At 44.1% G+C, this 21433-nt stretch overlaps 1 long non-coding RNA gene across 1 annotated transcript in view; it reads right to left on the reverse strand.

Moving 5' to 3' along the window:
- Positions 1-21360, reverse strand: part of LOC125613242 — a 75614-nt gene extending 54254 nt beyond the window's left edge. Inside the window, exon 1 of the long non-coding RNA XR_007343755.1 lies at positions 20765-21360. This is a non-coding gene — a long non-coding RNA (uncharacterized LOC125613242). The remainder of the gene's footprint in view (positions 1-20764) is intronic.
- Positions 21361-21433: the final 73 nt, after the last annotated feature.

Here is a 21433-nt window from a genome sequence, read left to right on the forward strand (position 1 = left end):
TATATATATATATATATCAAGGATAAAGGGAACACAGGGGGAAAAAGGGAACAGAGAACAAAAAAGAAGTATTGGGAATTAAAAATAAAACAGTTGAGACAAATTTTTAATAGAAGTATTGGAAGATAAAATATTGAGAAATTTTGCCAGAAGTATAATAAAATATAAAAAACTCAAAGTATAAAACAGAAAAGACACATGGCTAAGAATCAATGTAGGAGAAAGTCCTATAGCAGAATTAAAATTTGAGAAAGAAAAGAAACAAACAAAAACAGAAAAAAACAATAATAATGGTGAGAATTTGCCACAGAGGAAAACTGTGCACACAATTACAAATGGAAGCCCACACCCCGTGCTGTGAACGAGGGACTTCATGCCATGCCCAAGTTCCCGAGTGTTCATAACACAAGATAAAGAAAGGCCAGAAGCGCCCAGAAAGAAGAAATTAGCTACAGCAGAGGAAGAGCAGCCAGACTCCCCAGCAACAGCACTGAAGTAAAACGTTTCCTAGGAAAATCATTTCAATCTTAAAACTGTATATCCAGCCAAACTTTCTTACACAAGAGGGGAATTTTTGACAAGTAAGATTAGAAAACTTAGCCTTTCACTCTCAGTTCCCTAGGAACTACTGGAAAGCAACCATCAACAGGGTTAGGGGGAAATCGAGACAAAAAAAACTTGAGAAGCAGGGGCTCTGACCGGGAGAAAACCAAGGCACCAACAGAGCAGAGGTCCCAAGGAGACCTCGTGGGATCTGTTCACCTGGCAGTGAAGGAGAAAAGCCAAGGAGTCACATCTGAGAAATGAACACAATCCCTCGAGCCCATGAAGCAACAACAACAGGCAATGAAGAAATACAATAAAACGCCATTAGAAACTCCAAAAAGAATAAGAAGCTATTTAAGAAATAAAACAAAGTACACCAGTCCATGCTGTCAATAATATGAGCATAATGTAAACACATACATGTATTTCCAATTTCCAGCCTACAGCAAAAGCACCAAAATTAGCTATGATGGCTAAACAGAATCTAAATGCATCCACCTTGACAAATGCAGAAGTAAAATGAGAAATTGAGCAAGCAGAGAGGTGCAAACATCTCCACCAGAAAATAGGCCATAAAGGACACTGCCCAGAGTTGATGGAACAAGGAATTAAAAGGTGGAATTCATTATTTAAAGCCAATGAGTTAGCAAAGGCATGAACTAAATGCAACAGATCAGTTATACAGAAGGAAGGGAAGCCATGGTCAGTGACTAATGTCTAAGGTAGATCCACCAGGTGACCACAGTTGCCCTGTGAAGACCTGCACACAGAAACAGCTGCAAGTGAGCTGGGCTGTGGAGCCACCTGCACCAGCCTATAATAGTGGAAACTGGTCCCTCTGTCTGTGTCCAGACCCACTGACGCTCAGCACCAGAACGAACCCTCGCGTGACCTGCAGAACCTGGATGTGATGGCCTGTCAGTGTGGCCCATCCACTGTGACCACAGACTCCCTGGGGGGATGTTGACACAGGGAAGGCTGTTTCAAGCAGGGGCCATATGCAAAATCTCCATAATTTCTGCTCAGTTTTGCTGAGAAACTAAAACTGCTTTTAAAGATAAAGTGTTTTAAAAAGTGGCACCAGCCTTCCTTGGGGTGGGAGAGGCAGAGCAAGATGCTATTGCTTTTCACTGAAATTCCTCTGCACCACTGGACTTTTTTAAAACTATGTGCAAATAGTTAAAACTCTATTACCATATATGTTAATAAACCATTTTAACTTTTTATATAAAACGATACTGCAAAGCAATAATAGGGAAATAAGAGCTGAGCCTTATCCTACACCTAGAGAAAAATGATGATTATCACTGTCTCAAAGTTTGTGCAGTAAGTACAAATGTGGCACAGCTGAGTGTTCTGGAAGGAAACATTAGGGCGGCACACCACAGGACTCCCGGTGCCAGCACCCTTCTTCATCACCCCTCCCAGCCCAAGCAGTTCCCAGCAGGGGAGCAGAGTGCCTGATCCCCATAACTCAGAACCCTTTGCCTGGGGTTTTGGGGCCTCATCTGTGAACCAGGTGGGTAACAGAGCATTTCTGACAGCTCAAGGAACAGGGAGATGACACCTAGGCAGCCTTGAGCAACATGCCCTGTACTCTTTGGTACATGACATGGCGTTTACAGGGAAGTCTGAAGGTAACTCCTCACAGGGTCAGTAAACCAGAGACAATCTTCCTGAACAACTAAGACCAAAGAAATACAGAAGAGAAGCTGATGTTCAGAACAGAATAACTGTAGACACCATCTAATCCAATTCTGCCCACTTATGGACTGGGAGCCAGAGCCCAGAAATGAGGCTGATTTTCACGAAAAACACAGCTCTTCAGGGGAAGAGGCCATCTTAAGAGGAAATGGGAATGCCAGTGTGTAAATCCAATCATCCATCTGCAAAGTAATTGATGGGTGTATGTTAGTAAAACAACCTCTACTTGGAAAACACAAGGGAACATACCATCAGGAGAAAAGTTGATTGACTTTCAGCACTGGGGAGGCACATGGAGGGACATTCCTGAGGCCCAGAGAGACATCAACGGAAGGGCCACAGTCATGTGCGATGGAGCACAGGGAGGAAGAGGGAGATCTGGCAGAGGATGCACTGGGAAAAGGAAAATGCCAGAACAACAGACACGTAGAGACCAGACCAGCCTGCAGCTACACTCAGGCAGAGAAGCTGAGCCGCCCAATCTGCTGTGTCCCTGAACCTGGATGAAGTTCTGCAGTACACATGTACAGTGTTTGGGAGCCTTACAGAGGTATCAGGGCAAAAAACAAGAGAATCACACAAGCATACATTTTGTGAAAGTTCTGAAGAAAACCTGTGCATAGGTTGAACATCCATAATCTGAAAACACTCAATCTCAAGTGGAAAATCCACACTAAAAACACTGAATAAATCATCTGTGAGCCATGTGAGGAATAAGTGAAGCATGAATGCATTTCATGTTTAGACATGGGTCCCATCCCCAAGGTACCTCTTCATGCATAGGCAAATATCCCAAAATGTTGGGCAAAATATCTGAAATTCAAGACCCTTTATCTCCAGCATGTCAGAAAAGGACGCACAGCTTGCAGTGATGTCTCTACGCATCGGACAGTAAGATTCTTGGCTATTTCTGATTTCTAATAACAGAAATACTTAAGAATCAACAAAATAAAAAACCTGTCTGTCATAGAGGTTGCTAAGAACAACTGGAAAGTGAATGATACTTGCTCTTTGATGCATAGGGGTCTGCAAGATTACCTTGTAAATAGTTCCTCTAGCTTGCAAAGCTTCCACAGTGTCTGTAAACCAGATGCACAAGGAAGCCAGTGCTGGGAAACAGGGGCCTTAGACAAGCACAGCCCCCTTCAGCAGGAGACTGTGTGCGTCCTGACCTCCGTGGCTCCCCGCTCGCCAGTCTCCTTAGGCCTCAAGAACCTGGGTTTCACGTTGATCTTCATAACAAACACATGAGAAGCTAGTGAAAGGATCATTGTCCCCATCTCACAGATAAAATAACTGAGGGCTAGAGGCTTCAATGGCATGGCAAGTCCACCACCCTGCACTGCGTCAAGTGGCCATACGCAGAACTGAGGATAGCAAGGAAGACTCCCTCGAGGCAGCAGTACTCTCCAACCACATTCTGAACACACAAAGGGCAGCCGCAGCCTCTGATGGCTCAGCACCTTTACTGCAGAGCACCAGGATTTGGATCCGGCTTCTGAACAACTCCACCACCACCCAAATTCTGCTAGAATCATGAACTCAAAATAGGAAGATGAAAGACACAACCTTTAAATCAGAGCCATCTGAGCCTGGATGTGGCACTGCGTGGCTCTGAACCGCCTCTCTGCCTGCGGACCTCCTGGCAGTGACTCAGCTCCACTTCCCAACTGCCAGGATGGAACACGGCATGAAGGGGACCCTCAAGGAACCCAGCAAAGGATCCAGGGGAGACAAGGAGCCATTCCCAGGGACCCCCAGAGTGCCCTATAGCCACTCAGATAGGTGTGCAGCTCAGCCCCCAGAGCAGCACCCTCAAAACACAAGTGAAATAGGCCAAACCTCACATAACTGCCTTGACACCGATACATGATGGAAGCCATTGTCCAAAGAAACCTCAGTGACATGTACTCAGTATGTTTTCAGATGTCTAGTTAATCCTTATACAACAAGAGGGTCCTCATCTAAGATAGTTTATAGAAGCTTTTACACACTGTATAGATAATTGCTAAAGGGGACCAAAAGGTAAAGGGATGGTTAGAGTTGGAGGGAAGAAAGAATTTATAGAATAAGTTCAGGGAAGAAAGGGGCTCTGAGTTAGACAGGAAAGGGACATAGGTCAGCAACAAAAAACAGCACATGACTTGGGTTGACACAGAATGTCCCAAAGATGGCACAGCCCATGCAAAGGCCCAGTGGCATGAAATGGTAAAAACAGGGCCAGGGAACTCGAGAGAGCAACTCTTTATGGCAAACATCCCACAAAGGCTCTTAATGAACCCCAGGAAGGAGGACATTTGCAGAAAGCCTTGAGAACCAGAAATAAGAAATCTGGATGTGACAAAAGGCAACAGAAAACAGCATGCAGAGAAGTGACATGATAAAAATGGCTTCAGAAAGATGATCCCAGCAGCTGTGTGTAGGATGGTTTCAAGCCGAGAGAGACTGGAGGCGGGGAGATCTGCTAAAAGAATGTTCTCCTAATTCAAGCACCGTGTGGGGAGGCGAGGTTGCACAGAACCTGGGGGGAGGAACAAGGAATTCTGGAGCCCGTCCTCAGTTTCCCCATCTGTGAAATGTGAGGCTTGACCAGACAGCAGTTCAGCTCCAGAACCGTCTGACTTCACAGACTTCTTTCTTCTCTAAGATGCTGGTAAGCTGGAAGCAAATTCAAGTCAAGGAAAAAAAGAGCGAACCAGTCTTCCATTCCCAACACAAGCCCTGCTTTGGCAAATCAAGGTCCATGCACTCCTGTTACATCTTGAATCTCCTCAAATATGTAATATTGCAGTCACAGTCACTAAAAACAGATCAGAGAACATTCCCAAGTCATAGGCCAATAGTTTCCCACATCAGACAACCACATCCCTCCCATTGGCTTGAGCCAGAGTCATGGAGCAACCACTGCTCCTCCTCCCCATCTGAGTGTGGCCATGTCTGGTCCACTTCCCAAACAGCATGAGTGCATCAGCATCCCCCACATCTTACCCACCAGCACTACCCACTGCAGATACTGGCTTCTGCAGGGGGACCTGGGTGCCCTCAACCACTATTTCTTTGCACACCCATGAGCAAGACTGTCCAAACACACCATCAGGGTTTTCATGGAAGGCATCAGTACACATAAGGAAACAGATGACATCTGCAAAGACCAGGCTCCAGATCTGTGTTCCTGGGTCCATCCCCACTCACCCACCTGGTACCGCATTAAAAACATCGTCAGCAGGACCTGAAGCTTCCCTAAGTCTGGTACCTGTCTACCCTAGCCAAATAATGACTAAAATATAGCAATGAACCTGATGTCCCTAGGCACTGTCCCCAAGCCCCCATCACAGTGGGAGCACATGTACATGAACCACAGCATGCTCCACCCACATGGGGCAGAAGCCATTGTCACCTCTCACTCCCCACCACCCCCTCGCTCCCCCCAGTCTGCAGTGGGTGCAAAGGGCAGGCCTGGGGACATGGTTCCCACTACCATCCCCTCACAGGTCCAGAACCACAACTCCCCATGGAAAGCTCTCTAGCCAGGTAGTGGCACACACCTGCAATCCCAGCAGCTCAGGAGGCTGAGGCAGGAGGATCGTGAGTTCAAAGCCAGCCTCAGCAAAAATTGAGGTGCTAAGCAACTCAGTGAGACCCTGTCTCTAAATAAAATACAAAATAGGGCTAGGGATGTGGCTCAGTGGTTGAATGCCCTTGAGTTCAATCCCTGGTACCCCCCCACACACAAAAAAAAAAGCTCTCCCAAAACCATCAAGATAAGATGTCTGAACAGACAGCCATCAAGCATCCTACCAGAGTTCCAACACACAGAGAATCTCACCACCTCCCATCACATGGCTGCCTGGGGGTTCCTCAGATTCCCCAAGTCTTGGCTCGAATGTTTCCACTTTCCTCAGGCCTGAGATATTCCCCACCCCTTGATCCCAATTCCTGTGTATCTGTCAGATCCCACCTCAACATGCTTCTCCTGATGCTCCTGGCTACTTGCACAATCCTCCCTGTAGCCAAACTTTTCCTTCAAAGCTGTTTCAGAGCTGAGTCATTTTGCCTATAAAAAAGCATTTTTAGCAATTTAATTGTATACTTATTATTTATCTCCCTCTATAGACTTTCAACACAGGAAAAAAAAAAGTCTTTCCTTCTTACTAAAATATACCCAAAGCCAAGCACACTGTTCAGCACCGTGGAAAATCATAAATACATATTTTGAGGGAATGAATGACCCATCAGTCACAAATTGTAAATGAGCCTCCCCTTCTGCAGCCACTGAACACACACAAAAAAAATGTCTTCTAAAGGACCATGTTATCAGCATGTTTCCAGAGATTCAGCCAAAGTTATCCATATTACTATCAATTGCTAGGATGATTTCCCACATGCACTGAAAATATAAACACTGGACACAGCGGCCACACTTTTCACCCTCCTTTATAGCCTGAATACCTGATTAATAGCTACTGCTTTCTGAAGGGACAGAGAGATTAATATTGCAACCACTATTTCTAGCCAAAGTTCAATCCACCCTATACAAAGGCGTCAGTGCAGAGGGAGGCAGATGACACCTGCGAAGTCCAGGCTCTGAGCCTGTTCAGGGTGTGCCCCTACTCACCCTACGGTTTGCCAATCCGCTCCGCAGCATCAACATCCTGGTGCAATACAAGGGCATGTCAGTGCAGTCACACGGGCCACAAGTCCCAGACAGGACCTCACCTGTGGCAGGCTGCAACATATGCCCTGCTGTCTATACAGTTTTTATATATATATATATAGTGTGTGTGTGTTTAGTTGCCAATGGATCTTTATTTTTATTTATATTGTATGCAGTGCTGAGAATCAAACCCAGTGCCTCATACATGCTAGGCAAGCGCTTTACCACTGAGCCACAGTCCTAGCCCGTCTCTGTACAGTTTTTTTAATAAAACTTTGTCAAGCGAAATGATGCTTATTCATCTCACTTTATTACTCTGGCTTGTCTTAGTGATGGCCACATGGAGTGCTCGAGGACTAGATGGTGCTCGCCTGCTGCACTGGCATGCGTTCTGTACCTACAGCATCTGAACTGATGAACAGAAAGAACTCAGAGAAACTTCTAGCTGGTCCATGGTGTCCCCTGGTCTGTCCTCTACCTTTACCCCTTCTGTGGCCCCCCGTTCCCACAGGCCCCATGCCTTCCGTCAGCTTCCTTACCTTCAACACCCTATTTCTCATGGGCGTCTCCGAAATTTCAAACCTGCAGTCCACCTCCTTACAGCCCACCTCCTTCTGTTCTTTTATAAAAGTGAATGTCCACCAGGAAGGGTACTTAAACAGCCTTTATTCATCCCAGTGATCAGAGGCCCCTGATCAAAAACTTAAGTACAGGAACCATGACCACATTGGCCAAAAACCACAGCAAAGGAATGGGACTTCCCAACTTCCCCTGAACTTGACATTTCTCTAAAGATGGTTTTAAAGTTCATGTTCTAAGATACAGAGTTGCAAGTCTCAGAAAATACACACTGAACTCTCCCCTGCAGAAGTAACTATGTACACTACATTGTACACCTAAGGGAATCTTGAGGTTCATGTCCACCCAGTTAGGTGGCCTAACTTTTCAATGCTTCTGCTTTCATGTTCGCAGAAGAGATAGTAATACTTGATCTAAATATGCCAAATTGAAAGACATTCTCTTTGCTTATAATTTCCCTGTTCTTCTAAAGAGGAAGTATAAGAGAACCATATTACAGTGACCATGATTTTTGCCATGTTTCTAAAAGTAACAAATGGGAATCTGGATAAAGATGAGTCCACTTAGCCAATGAAAGAATAATAAAATATTTGAAAAGAAAGCTGTACTGAGAAACTCAAGAGATGCATTCTCTTTCAGAAGCCAGATAGCTCAGAGGACCACCCTGCCTTCTCCAGGCTCAGTGTCCAGCAGAAGACTCACCATTTACCTGACCATACAGATCCAGCTACAAGTAATCCTCTATGGGTACAAGCCTGAGCTTCAAGATTACCCTATTCCAACACTTCTTGGCTACCACTTGTACCTCCCCATCTATAAATCCAAGACAGTCCAGACCTCTTCCTAGACAGCACTGCCTGTAGCCCCAGAGTACCAAGCCAGGAGGTCAGGGCTCCTCCGTGCTGCCCTCCCACACAGGAATACCCAGCCCAGCCCCACCTTCCTGCACACACCAGGAAGTGCTCCCACAGATGTCTCTGGGCTGTGGCTCCTGCCACCCTCCGCTTGGTGTGGACCACTATCATCACCCATTTGGTGCTTCCCACTCAGCAAGAAGCCTACAGGGTATAGACCAAGTCTGATCAGGTAATTTTTTTTATATTTATATTTGTTAGTTGTAGATAGACATAATATGTTTATTTTATTTGCTTATTTTTTTAATGTGGTGCTGGGGATCAAACATAGTGCCTCATGCTCTGATCAGCTTTTTAAGCACTCACATGACCCAATCTAGACACATGGAGATGAGTGTAAAGTAAAGCCACACACTGCCCATCTTCCATGGACTACAATGAGGAGCCAGCAATGCTCAGCTCTTCCTCTTTTCTCTACAACAGAGCAACCATCAGACAGACCTGTCCACGCAGACCTCAGAGTTTCGTGTGACAGACGTGGACAGTGATGGACGTCTGTGACACCAGTGGTGGGAGGACAGAATGGGTGTACTGTATGTACCACCCCAGCAGCAGGGAAGTAAAGAACGAGTGAGCAAGCACCTGGGATTTACCCCAGCTTCATGTGTGAGTACCTAGAAGTTATCCTTCTATGCCAAGAGTAGACGACTACTTCTTTAAAATAATAATAATAATAAGCCTTCAAAAAGTATCAGACAGAGCAGAAATATTAAAACTCACTGTAAAGACCAAGAAATAGATAGTAACTAGAAGGGGAGTCACCCTGTGTAACCTCCCAACACACCTTCTATAATGTCCCAAGAGAGGACCGTGCGCTGGGAAGAGAGCTGCACAGAGCTGAGAGGTGGCCACAGCTAGCGTGACAACTACATGGGAACACGTTTTCAGCTGGCAGGGGCTGCAAGAGATCACTGTGTCCAGTGACACCTGTGTGACAACACGGAAACCAGAAGAAACTTCCAGCCAGGGTCCCTTCCTGCTGCAAAGAGCCAGCCCTGGGCACAGATATTCCAGTGAGATCTATTTCTGGACTGGACATTTTTCAGACACTAAATTTAGCCAGCTTGAATTCTTTAAAAAAAAAATGCTATTCCATTAAGCTTTTTGAAATAGGAAGCTCACATTGATTATGAGGAGGGAACGCAGTGTTCTCTGATCAGCTGGAAACACAGGAGGAGGTGGCCCCACTGGGTACCTACTCCCACTTGGCAGAGAGATTGGCTGGAGCCAGAATGAAGAGGACAGTTGCAGGCAAGAAAGGGGCCTTGAGCTCCAGTCCCCTTGAAAATCAAACACCAAAGTGTGCGGCCATTAATTATTTTAAAATAATAACCCCCTTACAAATAAAAATAAAATAAATGATGCATGAAAGGAAAAAAATAAATAAAATAAAACAATAACCCCCCTTGACAGTTTAAAACAGTAAAGTTTCAATGTGCCTCTTCATTACCATTTCTTATGGACAATACTTAAATGCTTATTGACCAAAATCCTGATTGTTTTATGACTTGTCTGTTTACATCTTTGCCTCTTCTTATGCACACATGAAAAAAACTTTATATTTTAAGGATCCTAACCCTTCTTTAAGGGTAGGAGTGGCTGCATTATGGTTTCATCGAAGCAGGCTCAGAAAATACTCTAAATCCCCATCCGCTCGGCCGCTCCCTTCTTTTGCTGCCCTTCACTTCAGTTTCCTTGCCACTTTTTCTTGTAGCACACCTATCTCTACCTTCCTTGTTACTGCTGCGGCTATAGCAAAACAGGCACTTACTAGATGCTGGTGGAAACCTCCAGCTTAAAGTACAGCTGAGTGGAGGTTTCATATTCTTAAAAGTGTCCACTGGCACAGACACAGTGGTCCCAAGAGAAGCCCCCATCAATCCCTGGAACCTGTGAATGTGGTCTTATCTGGAAAGGGTTTTATGGACATGATACACTAAGGACCTTCAGATGAGGAGACGGTCCTGGAGTACCCAGGAGGGTCTTACATGAAACCACAAGTGTCCCTGGGAGGGAGTCTTAAATGGGTAGAAGAGGGGAGACACCATGAGAAGACAAGATAGAATTGGGACCACTGGTCCACAAGCCAGGGAATGCTCAAAGCACCAGGAATGGGAGAGGAGGAAGGCTCTTCCCAGGAGCCCCTGGGGAAAGCACAGCTCTGAGATATCTTGATTTTGAACATTCAGCTTCGAGATCTGTGAGAGAATGTGTTTCTGTCCTGTTAAGTTTCTTCACTGTGGTAATTCATTAGAGCAACCCTAATCAACTAAACATACCCATTAACTAATCATACTATTCCTAGGAATTTACTGGAGAAAAATAGTCCATATTTTCAGGAAATATCACAGAGTAAAAGCTCAAATTTTTTAAAGTAACTTAAATGTTGATCATTAGGGAAACAGTTGACTCATACTGCATATGAGAATATTAAATATCAATTTAAAAATTAAAATAATTTGGATGTATGAGAAAATTCTTAGCAAAGAATATAAAGGGGAAAAAAACAGGATAGCTCCCAATTTGGGTTTTAAAAACAAGAAGGTCAGAGTGCAGTGGCCACACCTGTAATTCCAGGTATTCTGGAGGCTAAAGTAGGATAAATTGGTCATCCTGGGCAACTTACTGAGATTCTGTCTCAAAATGAAATTTTAAAAAGGACCTGGGATGCAATTCAGGAGTAGAGCACCCTGGTTCAACCCTCAGTCCTAAACAAATAAGCAAACAGAAAGGAAAAGGAGGCTGAAAAGAAATATACAAAAAAAAAAAAAAAAAAAGATTTAAATTATTTCTGGATCATGGAATTAGTGATGACTGTAAATATCTTACTTTATGCTTCTCTATAATTTCTAAATATTTGACTGATTATATGGCAAAGGAGGAGGAATAAGAGGAAGAGATAATTTACAAAAGTAGTTCAACTAGTCTCCGATTTCACCCCCAGGTAAGGGAGAGGACAGAGTACATTGCAGAAAAAAAAAAGAGAGAGAGAGTTAAAAAAGATGAATAACACAAAGAAAGTTAATAGGAAGAGAAGATCTGGGAACCAAGGGAATGCATTACCACACTGTACAATAAAACACAGGCCTCTGGGTTTTGCCTAATTCTTGTTCCAAGAGAAAAGAATGAATGAATTTCAAAGAACCACCTATACATATTATAAAAGAAAAATTTAAAGAAACAGAGCAAAGACTCTCAGGCAGGACCAAAAGAATGAATTGTGCATGCTGCAGATAATTAATATTTTGAATAGTAATTAGTGATGCTGTTAATGAATTTGTAACACCAAGGATCTGGATTTTACCCACTACATATGCAAGTATTTTCTTTTTTAAAAATACTAGAATGCATTATAAGATGATACAAAGTAGGATATCTCTCACCTCTGTGACTTGGACTACATTGCTTTGCTAGGAGAAGAGAAGACAGGTAAGAGACTTCTGCACCCAGTACGCGACTGCATGTATTTGCACTGCCATTGTCTCGAGTGACTCACACCTTTCCCTCTTCCCAGGTATCTGGTACTTCTCAACTAAAACAAAGCAGCTGGCTGAGCTACGGAACTCCATGGAGTTGCATTGTGAATACAGCAAGGCAGAGATGGAGAGTGGCTGCAGCCCTTTTGCCCTGCTATTGAGCTGCCAGGGTTGCAACCTTCCTGCACCTATTCTTCAGCTTTCCCTTGGTTCTGTGCACTAGCCCAGGTCCTTCCAAAGTGTCAGTCTCACTTACATTAGCCAGAGACCCACAAGTGACATAGCTGCTGAATCCAATCAATAGTTAATGCACAAATGACTGACAAGTCATGAATGAAATTTCCAACAAGTTTAATGGATATTCAGAGGAGATTTCTGCTTCAATGTTGACAATATTTTTGCACTCCTTATATTGGATGAACATTAAAAGAAGTCTGTAAGGCTTCATTAAATTACAAAAGTACACATGCCATAGGCAATTCAGAACACAAGAACAGTTAGTTACAGGAGATGTTGCTTGTGAATGAGCAGCCAGCCACTCCTCCTCTCCTAACAGAGAGGTCAGCTGTTCTCCAGTTCTAACTCTACTGCATGACCACAGGGGAACCAGGGACAGCTGAGTCCAGAAAGCATATTAAGATTAACCTAATCCCCAAATGTTGGTTACCCTACTCTGGTCAATAGTTGATGCAGATAGGCCAAGATGTAAGGCAAAGTCTTCCAGAGGACTTCTAAAGTTCCTTCACCGCAGAGATCAGCTGATGGCCTGTGTGGGTCCACATCCCTGCAGGTAGGTATGTGTGACACTGACGGAGGCTGATACAGTATGAGCAGAAGGCTAAGCCTAAAAACCTTCCTACACACCACCCGCCATGCTCTCTCCTGCTGGTTGAGGATGCATAGGGTGACCACAGAGCCTTCTCCTGACAATGACAGAGCCATCGATCACAAGGGCCTATGGACAGAATGACCGTGCTGGGCAAGGCCACCACAAGCCAAGGAAAACTATTTTGAACTTGAACAAGTCAGAAGCCCACTTGTATCATGTTCCACCTAGGCACATTATGGAGGCTGGCAAACCCTGCTGAGGGAACAAGTCTCTCCTCTGCTTACTGCTGCCACGCCTTCCAGAGGGAATGTCACAGTAGTGACAGCCATGGAGCAGAAGGGTGACCCCATCCTGCAGAGATCCTTTACTATAGGAGCTAACAGATATCCTTGTTTAAGTCCTATCTGTAGGACTCTGTATATGTGAGGCCCAAGACATTGACACAGACAGGAAAATCAAAATCATTATGGCTCAGCATTCATAGATTCAGGAAACACTGACCAGATGCCTCTTGCCCAGCATGTTTCAGATGCTTGAGATAAAGCAGTGACCAAATGGACAAACACCTGTCCTCATAAAGCTTCTATCTCCACCAGCAACATTCATGGTGGTGATTACAAATTCCAGCTCTAAAGCAGCATACCATGTTGAGGTCTGCAGCTCTGGCCAGACTGTGTCCCTGACTTCAGACTCTCTCCCTCAGTCTCCTCTGCAACATGCAGAACAGCAGTCCTAACCCCACAGAGCTATGAGAGAATAAGTCAACATGGGTGCCTTAATTAACCTGGCACACAAGAAGTGCCCAGTCAATGCTATTCATTAATAGACAAATATTAAGAATAAATAAGCAAATCACACAGCACATGAGAAAGCAGCAAGGGAAATGGCCCAGAGCATGAAGGTCAACTGAGAAGCACTATATGGGGAAAAAGTAGAGGGAGCTGAGGAAGGAGGAAACCATGGTGCACAGGAGCCCTCTAGGTTGTGGCAGCCTATGTAAAGGCCCTAACTCCAGACAGGAAATTGGAAGCTGAAGGGACAAAGTGGATCATCAAGGGGAGAGGAGTTGACAGCTGGCCCAGTCAGGACACGCAAGGCAGCACAGACTACCTTGTGCAGCTACCCTAACCACTGTGAAGACAGGCTGGGACTGGGCTGATGGGGACCCTTCAGTCTTCCCTCTGTCTCCAAGTTCAGGGGCTCCATGGGCATGTAGGATGCTGTGCATGCTACCTTGCAATCACTTCACAGGACAGAAACATCTTGTGGTATTAATATTTAACATTCGTCTTTTTAACGGGTGTGTTTCTTACAGTATGGCCCCTCATAATAACTTCATCCAGTCTCCTGCTGTTGCCATTTTCTAATATTATGCTATGAAACAAAGCTAGAGCAAACATCTGCTTAGATAACTTCCTACCAATTCACGATTATTTCCTTAGGATAAGTTCCCAGACATGAACATGCTGGGACTAGTTATATGTAAAGAAAATTTTACTTATTTTTCACTTTATTATTTATTTATATTTGTTTTGCTGTAGTAGGGATCAAACCAAGTGCTATGACACTGAGTCATATCCCCATCCCCAAAAGACATTTATAATTCACAAACATCCTTTCATATTGTAGGAATAAAATTAAATTTCTGTATGTTATTTATGAGAAAAAATGTATGCCTTTATTTTTAGCTCCCAAATTCATGAGATTCACCAGAATAAGTAGAGCCCTGTTTCAGACTAGTGTGGATTCAAAGGCTAGGCCAGGGACTACAATCTTTATGAGACCAATCTAAATTTCAAGATTTTTTGAGGGTTTTTTTTGTGTGCATTATAATCATATATAATGTTGGGATTTGTTGTGATATAGGCATACGTGTACAATGCATAAGTTTTCTTTTGAGATCTCTGGTACTTAGGATAACATCATTTGAGAAGCAGGCAAGTAGATGAATAAGAAATACTGTCTAGCTACCTCAAAGAAATATATAGTTCCTTTTTCACAACAAAAATAAAACTTGGAATCTAATTCTATTGATAAACTAGAACACTTTGTTTTAAACTCAGAAATGTCATATACTAGAAGGGCCACCAACAAAAATTCAAAATCACAACTCTCAACTGTGGATTCAAGTTTCCTTATTATCTACAATACAGTCTATACTAAACATTTGACAGTCAGAAAACAGTTCATAAATTTGTTCAGAAAGTATCATAAAAACTGAAATTATTTTTAAAGGACCAAAGGTTTTACATTAAGAGGGGAGAGAGAGAGAGAGAGAGAGAGAGAGAGAGAGAGAATAGAAAAACATACAAACCCATCAATATGCTTACAGTTTCCTGTCATGATCATACATAAACACAACTGAGACAGAATGCATGAGACGTGCAGATGAGGAACTGGGTACCATAATAGGGTCTTCTATGGTTGTGGATTTACTTATTCACCCAGATGTTTTCTGAATAGTATGGTCTATAGCTCTACAGCAGATGTGGGGACAGGGGCCCCAGTCCTGTCCCCTTCCTTGCCATCTCTGCAGTGCCGAGCACAGTGCCAGACACTGCCCTGCCTCAGGAACCCCACCATGACTTCCACAGACCATGCTCTCCAAGAGCACAAAGGGCGGGCTGAGAGGATGACCTCATCTGGCACCAAGCCTGGGAGACACACCACAGGGAAGTAGCCTTCAACAAGGTCTGGAAGAACAAATGTGAGGGAAAGACATAAAAGAAGAAATTGCTAAACTAGGGTGAAGGCACGGAGTCTAATGGCGTGAAGCTAGATAAGGACCCAAGGAACAGCGTGGAGGGAGGGGCAGGGTGATACCACCCAGACCTGGGGAAATGGAGACAGGTGCCCAGGAGACCACAGTTCTGCTCTGCTCATGCATTTGACCCACTCACGGTCAAACAGGACCTCCTAAGCCAGGAGCCAAGCACAATGAGGACAAGAGACCCTTCCTCATGAAGCTGCCCTTCAAAGAGGGGAGCTGGGAAGACAAAGCAGACGAGGCACATGGGTGCCGTCTCTGGCAGCTGCAGAGAAACACCAATGCGATCTGGTCTGAGGAGATCTGCTGAAATGGCCTCTGAGTTCTCCTTGAGTGAAGGAAGACTTTTCCCAGTGTGTGGGACAGGAATGAAGAGAAGGAGTGGAAGTAGTATCAGGCCAGAGACGACACAGATCATCCCCATTACCGATGGTTTGAAAGCATACCCACACAACACTCCATTTCTCTCTTTCAGTACAGCATTCAATAAATTACATGAAATAGTCAGCCCTGTATTATAAAATCATGTTGTGTTAGATGATTCTAATGAGTGTTCTGAGCATGGACAAGGCAGCTGACTGGGGCTGGGATGTTCGGCAGGCTGAATGTACAATGTTCTTATGGCACATTCACTTAATGATGAGTTTTCAGGAGGTCAGTCCAGCAGCATTAGGAGTTATGGGGGACTCCCTCCTCATGCTGCCACTTTTAGGATGGCAAGGGCACTTGCCTTGAGCTAAAACAGGTTTAATGGGCATTTACGGACCAAGTCTTTAGGGATCATGAAGATACAGAAAACTCAAGAAACTTGACTGGTCTATAAGATTCGCAGCATGAATTCATGTGTCTTTAACAGTAACTACAACAGATTTGTGGGTGGTGCAAAGACATGAAGACTAGGCTCCTGTACCCATAGTTTACCACCTGGTCACAGAGGTAATGTGTAAATACTAGAAAAAGATTACCATGCCCTCCTGCAGGTTGTGTATGTGTTTGACTTTTGGTTTCCTTCAAAGTCTACTACAAGATACAATCATGAAAAATACTTCTGTGTTACATGTTATATAAGTCTAACTCTTGTGTATCAGATCTACTATGAAAAAGTATTTTATGATTTAAGACTAGGGAAAACTTTTTTCCACTGGAAAATTAGTTTGAATGTCCACCCTGATAAGGAAATCAAGTGAGGGTTTGTGGGTTTTGTTGTTGTTGTTGTTGACTCCCAAGGAGCTGAGCTCAAAGTCAAATGTGATGCCTGGAGAATGCATTTCCTTTCATGGTCATCACACTGGCTGGCTCTTCCTATTTCTATTTTATTAACATTTCTCACCATGCTTTTTGTGGTTGAGCTCAGTCAAAAAACTTAAGAAAAGGAAATAGTCAAACAATATATAAATAAGTAAAAGATGACTAATCATAATAATCAGTAAAGCTGTATGGGAACTCCAACAAAGGTGGCCCACACCGAAACCTGGCTTCACTGCTGCAGGGTTAAATAAGTTCAGTACTGAGCACTTACACAGTTCTCAAGGCTTCTAAGATCCCACAGCTACCTAGCAAGGTAACACTGCACCTCTCTGAGTGTGGAGGAAACTGAAGCATAGCAAGGCCAAAGGGATTCTCAGTGCCACTCAGCAGCCCAGGCAGGCCCACAGAAGACCTGCCTCACAGTCACTGCCTTGTGCGGACAGGACAGAAAGCTGCTCATCAGCATTGTAGAAATAGCAAGACAAATGTTCACTAAGCACAAAAGCATGTTGGTTGGTTGGTTGGTTGGTTGGTTGGTTTTTTAATGTTGATTGGCTTAACATATGTACTTTATGGGACTGAGGGGGTAATTCCCACTTTTTTCCTTTTAACTGTATTCTGGAACCTGTTATCTAGCTTCCCTCCTGTGTGCAAAGTATGGGGTATCTTTTGTTATTGAATTGAACCCAAGGGCACTTACCTCTGAGTTACATTCCTAGTCCTTTTTTAGATTTTATTTAGAGACAGGGTCTCATCAAGTTGCTTAAAGCCTTGCTAAGTTGGTAAGACTGGCCTTGAATTTCTGTCCTTTGGCCCCGACTCCTGAGCTGCTGTGATGATAGACATAGGACACTGCACCTGACTTGGGATATAATTTTTAAAACAATGACCAATTATTTTCACAAGGTTACTTTTTAAAACTGCTGCTACAGCTTTAAGGATGAGCTGATTCCAAATGTCTATTCATTTCCAGAAATGATTGATTTAAATTTTGTTCCTTTTTTCCCTCATAAGAAGCATACTGGATAAAAAAATATATATACATATCACCTGGTAATGAACAAATTTTACCCCACAATGAAAGCTTTGACATGGAAACTTTTGAAGAAACTAAACCCACCCCATTTGGATGTCAGGGAAGAAGACCCAATTCAAAGGGAGAATTTCCTGGTTCACATAACTTAAAATCAAGGGGTAGTGACGGTTCTGGTGTACTTTGGTTTGTACTTGGCCAAGACTGCCATCAGGGTCAGGTCACCATCTCCAGTTATGGGCATTGTCCTTTTCTCTTATAGACAGGTGCCGGCCCAGAGTTGGCTTTGTGTTCTGGCAAGTAAAGCTGTGTACTGATCGCAGTATCTCCACGCCTTATTTCCTAACACTTTCCTCTCCTCAAAAGACACATAAAATTATAGGCTTGAGTGGAGTGTCTGTTCTCTGATGATTTAATGACTCAAGAGAAGGACAGACTCCTGTGACCACAAGAGGTTGGCCTGCCAGAGCCATACCCCGAGTTGGGGATCCTCCTTCCAAGGGTCTTGGAATAAATTCATACTGCACAAATACACCAGAACTCATTGTAATTGGCCAGTAAACCTAACCTAACTTTCCTGGAACATCAGGAAAGAAAGATACAATGTTCAAGAACTGGTATCCCATAAAAAATCACCAGTGGCACCCCGGTGGGAGTGCATCTTAGAAGCACCTATAGTGCCCTTTGTGGGGGATGGAGAACAGCCAAAAGAAGCTGCAGTTGCTCTTGGAGCTAGGAGGAAGGATAGTGAGAGGAAACCCAGAGCTGATGGTGGGAGAAGCCTTCTCATGGGTAGATGAAGTCAAAGCAAGGAACAATGGCAGGAAAAAAGAAAATCAGTGGTTCACATATGAATGCCAGCTGCCATTGTCAAGGAGATTAATGTGGAATCCAAATCTGCTGTCTGCCTCTGTTCTGAACACCTAGAAGGGGAGCTGACCAAGAGCAGCTGCAGATCTACACTGGAGTCTGCACAGCCTACAACCCATGACCAGTCGGCCCAGATGCTTGACCTCCTGAAAACCAGAGTGCTTTTGTCATGAGACATTCGAATTACTATACTCAGCTTTATACACACCGAGCACCTAGAAACAACATACCATTAAAATGGTAATGAGCCAGGAATTCTTCTATGATGAATAACAACTACTAGGTAAAACTGTGGTTAAGAATACTTCAACTGCATAGAATGTTTTTGCTCCCAACTTCCTGTGTGGTAGGCTGTAATTCTTTTATAGCAACCTACTGTGATGCTTTGAATATGACTCCCATCTGGCCAAACAATGAATCATGGTGATTTTATCATGGCCATTGAATGACCATGGAATATCCATTCCAAAGGTCCATAGATAATATACTTAATTAACTTCCTTATAAATCTATGATCAAAGTGCATTTCAAGCTATTTTTTGGGTATCTGAGAGGTTTTACTTCAAATATCATTATAAAAGAATTATGAAATTTCCTCAATTTCAACATTATGGGAGATAATGTGTTAAAGGGGAAAAAACAGCCAGGCATGGTGATGCATGCCTGTAATCCCAGCAGCTCAGGAGGCGGAAGCAGGAGGATCGTGAGTTCAAAGCCAGCCTTGGCAAAAAGTGAGGCACTAAGCAACTCAGTGAGACCCTGTCTCTAAATAAAATACAAAATAGGTCTGGGGATGTGGCTCAGTGGTCAAGTGCTCCTGAGTTCAATCCCCAGTACAAAAAAAAAAAAAAAAAGATGAAAATAACAAATTCTCTGATACTTAAAAAATATTATCTTCCTCAAATTTCAGAATTGATCAGGTTTCAGGCACACAGAATTCAATATTATTTAGATTTTGTGAAGTATATATCTGCCTTTAATATTCAGTTTGGAATTTCCACCAATTTCAAAAATAAAGGGGATGAAAATTGGAAAAGCTATGAATTGCCATAGAAGGACATACATGTCATTGGGGAGAAAAAATGTAATGAGATCTGAAATCTATAAAAACATCATTATTATCCCATCCAGAACACAGGTAGCCTGAGGCATACAAAAACATAAGTAAATAAGTATGCTTCTTTTTGCCTCAAGGAGCACCACTTTGGATAAATGGATAGTAAATGCAAAGCTCTTTAAAAGGAAAGGGAACAATGCTTAGTAAGGTGAAGTCGACCTAGAGTGCTTCTCTGAGAGAAAAAAAAATCCTTGTTCAGAGAAAATTTTAATTTCATCAATTTATATTATTTGACATGGTACTCTGCTTACTAAGTTTACCCTTTAACCTAAAATGCAGCATACAAATTCACATGATGCCTCAAGAACTGAAGTTACTGCCCCTCCACTGACCTCTTCACCAAGAACCCAGGAGGCAGGTGATGCAGGAGATGCAAAGGGGCAGGAAGAAGGCTCACAGACACAGTGCCAGTGCCCGGACAGCTTGTCTTTAAGAACAAATCCCACATTTCTCGGGAAAGACCTTGAGTAATAGGAAGTGGATAACAGGGTTAGGGCAGGACTCCTCCTACTTTCTCTCACCAGTTCCACCATCTTCCTAGCTCTGGGTGCTTGAGCCCAGCCATGCAGCCAGATGTGGGGTATAAAACATTCTAATTTGTTCTCGTCCAAGTAATGAAAAGTCACACCATCTAAAAGGAAACAGTACATATACTCTACAATTACCATGGGAGCCAACTCTGTGAGTCACCCAGCTGCCTGCACAAGATGATTTGGCTACTGAAAAATCCTGATTAATGACATTTTTTTAAACACCAAAGTAACAATTTGACCTGCCAAAATTTACCATCTTTTTCATCATTTCACCTTTCTTTCCCTTTACGCTCTATTACCTTCCACAGAGAACGTGAAGGGAGTAAGAGCAGAATGGTGTTGAGGTGCACTTTAACTTCTGGTGCAGGGTTGTTACTTCCCAGGCTAGATGGACCTGGAGACGTAGGAGGAGCCCTCCTGAAAGGGTGCCCGAACTCCCCTGGGGCCATCCAAGACATTGGGTTGTCTTCTAATTACAAATGTGATTGATTCACCTTCTGCAGCGAGTCTTCGGTAAGTACGGACACATCACTGGGTTCGTGGCTCCACTCAGATAGGAAGTTAAGGGCCGTGAGCGGGTCACGGAGAGTGAGCCCGAGGCCCCGTGCCGTCGGAGCACCCTCCGGACACCAGGGGAGCGGCTGCGCGGTGTGCCTCGCCACCCACAGCCCGGGCCGGCAGATCAGCCAAGGCAGAGGATGGACTGGCTACCCATCGCTTTATTTTTAATCGATTCGAGACCGCCGCTGCTGATAAGTCACGCTTTTCGGATTCCAACCTTAGCGGAAATCGTCATTCGTTTAAGAGAAGCGACAAGCGGGTGGCTGGCACAATGTTCGCTAAGAAGTGGGGAAAAGCCACGCAGGAGACGTGGAGTTTCGGATGCAAAGCACCCCACAGCCGCCGCGCTCGGCTCTGCACCTGCGACCCCTCATCTCTAGCGGAGCGCTCTGCTTGCCGTCCCTCCCCACCTCTGTACTCTTTCCTGAGAGCCCCCGCCCAGGTCCTGGTCCCGCTCGCTCCAAGCGACAGACGCGCTAGGAGGACGCCGAGGAGCGAGAGCAGCCCCCACCCCGCCCGGCCCCACCTGGCCAGTGCCAGGCAGAAGAGCCGGTGCTCGCCGCCCCCCACCCCCTTGCAGCGCAGGCTGTAATAATTACATC

This window comes from Marmota marmota, unplaced genomic scaffold (assembly GCF_001458135.2).
Source record: "Marmota marmota marmota unplaced genomic scaffold, marMar, whole genome shotgun sequence".
Classification (NCBI taxonomy): Eukaryota; Metazoa; Chordata; class Mammalia; order Rodentia; family Sciuridae; genus Marmota; species Marmota marmota.